General features: G+C 51.3%; 1 long non-coding RNA gene across 2 annotated transcripts; it reads right to left on the reverse strand.

Moving 5' to 3' along the window:
* Positions 1-540: 540 nt before the first annotated feature.
* LOC139037520 (uncharacterized) lies at positions 541-4,147 on the reverse strand. 2 transcript variants are annotated; one of them, XR_011490392.1, is made up of 4 exons: positions 3,978-4,147; positions 3,120-3,202; positions 2,553-3,031; positions 541-1,075 (listed from the first exon to the last, which is right to left on the reverse strand). It is a non-coding gene; the product is annotated as an uncharacterized lncRNA (long non-coding RNA). The 2 variants fall into 2 exon arrangements; XR_011490393.1 differs by having other exon boundaries at positions 3,120-3,492.
* Between the last annotated feature and the right edge of the window lie 1,075 nt (positions 4,148-5,222).

The following is a 5,222-nucleotide window of genomic DNA, read 5'->3' on the forward strand; positions in this document are numbered from 1 at the left end:
TCCCACAGGCGCAGAGTTCCAGACCATGGGCCTTCATCTGGTACTGAGACTCCCCATTTTATAAAAACACGGAATCCCAGAGTGCGGAGGTGGGAGTTGTCTGAGGTCACCCAGCAGCAGATACTGGCTCCAGAGTGGGGAGTTCCTGACACCCAGTCCGGGTACTTAAAACCCCAGATCAAACTGCCCACCTCCAAGTGGACCCTTCCCAGCTTGCTGAATTATCCTTCTCTGCCGCCTGAAGTAGGATGTTTGTGTTTTACTGGAGGAAAGGCTGACACTTATTGAGCACCTACTGTGTACAAGGTATAGGATGTTTTTTACTGTCAGAAGTTCTGACACTCATTGAGCACCTACTGTGAACCGGGTGTAGGTGTTTGTGTTTTACTGTTGGACGTGCTGACACTTATTGAGCACCTACTGTGTACCAGGTGCTGGGATCACGAAGAGAAATAGAACACAGTCTTAGCCGCCGTGTGTGAGTGAGTGCGTTGCCTCACTGAGGTTTGTCATGAGAGCACAGACCATGACACCGGAAAGTCCATCTCCAGGCCAATTTATTTATGTGCCCACAAGGCTTTTCCATCTCTAGCTGGTCTGAATTTCCTGTTGCTCGAATAAGAGTTAAGGGAGCCAAGAAACCCAGGGTGACCTGAGGCCTCACCACAAACACGTCCTTGTAGAGACCACCCCCCGCCCCCAGACTGGATGGACTGCGTGGTGGGAGGCACCAGCCAGAGAGGGCAGAGCCATCCCCTGGGCTCTGAGACCAGCACCCTGCTTTGGTTGTCAGGCCGCTGTAACAAAGGGATGCAGACTGGGGGGCGCTTAACCAGCTGAAAGTGTCATTTCATAGTTCGGGAGGCTTCGAAGTCCAAGATCAAGTTGTCAGCAGGCTGGGAAGGAGAATCTGGCTCCTCGGCTCCTAGACTGCTGGCTGCTCGCTGTGTGTTCTTGCAGTCTTCCTTCTGTACTCATCTGGGTCCAAAGTTCCCTCCTCTCTAGTTGTGGCCACGGGCTAGGTAGTTGCTCCAAGGCATGTGGGTTCCCTGACCAGGAATCGAATCTGACTCCCCTGAATTGCAAGGCAGATTCTTTACCACTGGGCTACCAGTGAAGTCCCCTCGCTTCAGGGAAGTCGGGTTCGATCCCTGGTCAGGGAACCCACATGCCTTGGAGCAACTACTAAGCCTATGGCCACAACTTGAGTCTGTCTGGGCACAGCATCAAAAGATCCCACGTGACTCAGCGCAGGTTCCATGCACCAGAACTAGGACCCGACACAGTCAAGTAAGTACATAGATAAATAATTAAAAAACCCACTCTGACTCCTTATTTCCCCCTGAAAGTGGGAAATAAGTCCCGCACGTGAAGGTATCTTCCCTGAACAGGAAGGGTAGAAAGCATTCTTACCATCAGAGTTAGGGAATCCAAGGCCAAGGAAGATGTATGAACAAACTGTTACTTCATTAGTCTGAGACCCCAAGTACAAGCTCCTTTGTTAAATCTTCCCAAGTAATTATTTGATTAAAAATGATATGTGAACATTCTGTTTTGGTTATTTCAGGAGTCCCATTTCTATGAGCATGCATGCTCAGGTGCTCAGTCTTGTCAGACTCTGCTCACTAGGCCCTTTGGCAAGAATACTAGAGTGGGTTGCCATTTCCTCCAAGGGATCTTCCCAACCCGGGGACTGAACCAGCGTCTCCTGCTCTCTTGATTGGCAGGCAGATTCTTTACCATTGAGCCCTCCATGCATATGAATTAATTTTTAAAAATTTGTCTTGTGTCAATTGAATTATTAGAGCAACCAAAAGAACCCAGGAGTGGGGGGGTGGTGGGAATTTCCCCCTTCCTGACTGTTGCATGGAGCATTTACCTGAGGACAGTATACCCACACCTGTCAATTGCAGTGTGGAATCACCTGGGGTCTCAGGCAGAACACCTGAGCATTTGAGGCAGCAAGCAGGGCAAAGGAAGAGAATGTGTGCTCAGTTGCTGAGTTGTGTCCGACTCTTTGTGACACCATGGACTGTAGCCTGCCAGGCTTCTCTGTCCACCAGATTCTCCAGGCAAGAATACTGGAGTGGGTTGCCATTTCCTCCTCCAGGGGATCTTTCCTACCCAGGGATTGAACCTGCATCTCCTGCATCTCCTGCATTGGGAGGCAGATTTTTTACCTTTGCACCACCTGAGAAGCCCAAAGGAAGAGAATTCAATTGGGAGAAGAAAGCCCTTAGGTTTTGTTCCTAGCACGGAAATTCCCAAGCAGGACGCCCCAGAAGAGGACATGCCTTCTTTTCAGAGGAAGGGGCAGGGGTGGCGGCTGCAGGCCTATCTGCTGCTCCTGGCAACTCCAACTAGCGAATGGCCCCACTGTCAGGGGGTTGGGGATACAGAGTCCCCATGCCTTAGGACTGCCAGATTTAGCAATAAAAATACAGGATGCCCAGTTCAATTTCAGTCTTAGGTTCACAACAATTTTTTTTTTTTAAAGTACAAGTATTTCCCACACATTACATGGAACACACCTACACTACAAAATGACTTACCTGTTAGATCAAGAGATCAGGAAAGACCTCTCTGAGGGACATCTGTGCAGAGACCTGAATGAAATCAAGAAAGAGCAGGACAGACCTGGGGGATCAGGGGAGCAGAGGATGGGAATGTGTGGTTTATGGGAATCTCATAAAGGTCAGTGTGGTATGTTTCAGATTTCAGTGTGAGCTGATGAAAATGCGGATCCTGTACCCCGCCTCTAATTAGAAGTTGTGGGCAGACACAGGGCTCACTCCTAAACAAGCCCTCCTGGAGTCTGGCTTGCTCCCTCCTCCTCCTTGCATTTTCTGCACACAGTCCAGGGGGTTCAACTCATGGTCTTGGGGGTCAGAGGTGGGAACCCTTCAGGGATCATCCCACACAAACCCCTCCTGTTTCTGGCGGGGACGGGTGTCAGGGGTCTCTGAAGACCTCGCCCGCCGGGAGGAAGGGAGTGGCTCTTCAGTGCCTGGTCTTCAGTTCCTGTGTGTTTCTGGAAAAAGCACGGAGAGCAGGTGTGTAATTTTGGAGACACAACCCCTCCATGACACACACACACACACACACTCTCTCTCTCTTACCCTGTGACCGTCGATTTTCAGCTGGGCCCCCTCGATGGGACATCTGGCTTTGATGCCGCCCAAATCTTGGCCTTCTCTACCCACTGAAGCCACATAAAAAACACGGAGACAGAATTTGGAGGAAATAGAAAGGTGGTTTTAATCTTCTGGTGGCGGAGGGAATCTTCTTGCTCATGTCTCAAGAATTGTGTCCCTCTTCCAGGGGGAGTCTAAGGGATTATATAGATGAGGGTTCCAAGTTCTGGGTTGGTGATGAGGAACAAAGGTATAAGGATCTTGTATAATTCTTGTATTGTTTCAAAAACAGTCGGAGGCTGGCATCAGGTAGGCCGGTAGTTGGGTCCACTGTTTTTTGTGAATTGTACTGGGCTTTCTTTGTATAATGCAAAAAGAGAGAGAGGAGAAAAAAAAAAAAAAAACAGCAAGGAAGAGAGTGTTGTAAAGGTGAGAACAGATACAGGATGTAATTAGCATAGAGTCAAAGGATAATAGATGCAGAATGACGCTTATACAGAGCTAGGAGGCAGAAAAGCAAACTGTTATAGACAACAGGTTAGCAACAGTGAAAGTAAAACCTAGGAGTGATCAGGCCTGTTCTCTGTTTTCTTTATCGTCTTTGTTCTCAGAAAAGAAAAACTCACTCTTCTTTTTTCCTTCGCATTACACCAGCTTGACCATGTCAGGCGGGAGATGGTCTCTACCTGGCAGCTCTCTGTTCCCTGACCCCTTGGAACATGTTTGCAGGTCTAACTGGAGCCTCTGGCTAGGGCTCAACTTCCTTTTTTCTGGTTTGAAAGAACATGCCAGAGAAAGAACAGCGTCCCTTCCCCAGAGCAAGGGCCCCAGAAAGCTCCTTACACTTCTCTTCTCCGAACTGGGCGGTCAATCGCAGGCCTCTGACTCTTCCTGGGCAGCCTGGACTTCAGCCCCCATCGCCTCTGAGAGCCCCACGAGCCTGTCTGCCCAGACCTCGGTCCACCCACCGCCTCCGCGAAGGGAAGCGAAAGGATCAGAACTGCCCCAGCAGTGCCCCCTCCCCTCCAGCTCCTCCGGCCCCCGCAGTCCCGCCCCGCCCCGGGCACACCCATCCTCTGCGGAAGGACGCGCCAGGGCCGCCCCCCTCCCCCGCCTGTCCCCCGTCCCCCGCCTCCCCGGGCTCCCCAGCCCAGGGGAGAACTGAGACAGGAAATGAGCTCAAGTGCTCCGGCCACAGAGAGGGCGGCTCCCGCAGGCCGGCGCTGCAGGTGCCTGCAAGTTTCTGAAGCAGACCTCACTCCTGCCCCAACCCACAGCGTCAAGACCTGGAGAACCTGAACACAGCACTCGGATCGATCCATCCCAAAGGCCTTGCACATCGTTGGTGCTTATCTGGCGCCGGATGCCCCCGGGGAAGCTACAAACAGGCACTGTCTTTGCTGCACCCACGCGGGCCAGGAGCACCCCCTGCGGTTGCCAAGGATGGGGAGAGCGAGAAACACACCCCGCCTCCAGACCCCAGACGGCCCCAGCCCTCATCAGCTGCAGTGGCTCCAGGCCTGTCCCTTCGTTGCTGGGTTTGTTTCCTCCGGGAATTGTGAGGTTGAGATGAGGACACATGCAAAATGTGTAAACTGTGATACACACAGGTGCATAACAGCAACCCATCTGCCGTCTTCCTGCCTGTCTCCCCGGTGACTTGTCAAGTTATTTTGAGAGGGTAGCTTAGGATAGAAGACACATCTAGGGGGTTCATGGTGACCCTTGTTTCTTTGGAGGCGGCACAGTAGAGCGGTGGAGAGGATATAGCTTTCCATGTCCTGGCTGTGTGACCTTCAGCAAGTGACTCAACTTCTCTGTGCTTCCATGTGAAACTGTCTAAATGAGATTGATATTATCAATACTGACTTTAGGGGGTTGTCTTGAGGATTTAACAACACATATTAAGTTCTCCATTCTGTAAGTGCCTGGCACACGGTAAGTGCTCAACAGGAGTTAGTTCTGGGGCAAAGAAGCAGAAGCCAGCCAAGGGGCACTGCTGATTTTTGTTGGCATCCCGGTGCCCAGACACTGCGCTGTACCTCCACCTTTAGTTTCCATTTCCTCATCCTCTTTCCAATAAATTGC

The sequence above is a fragment of the Odocoileus virginianus genome, chromosome 11 (genome assembly GCF_023699985.2).
Source record: "Odocoileus virginianus isolate 20LAN1187 ecotype Illinois chromosome 11, Ovbor_1.2, whole genome shotgun sequence".
NCBI classification, from domain to species: Eukaryota; Metazoa; Chordata; class Mammalia; order Artiodactyla; family Cervidae; genus Odocoileus; species Odocoileus virginianus.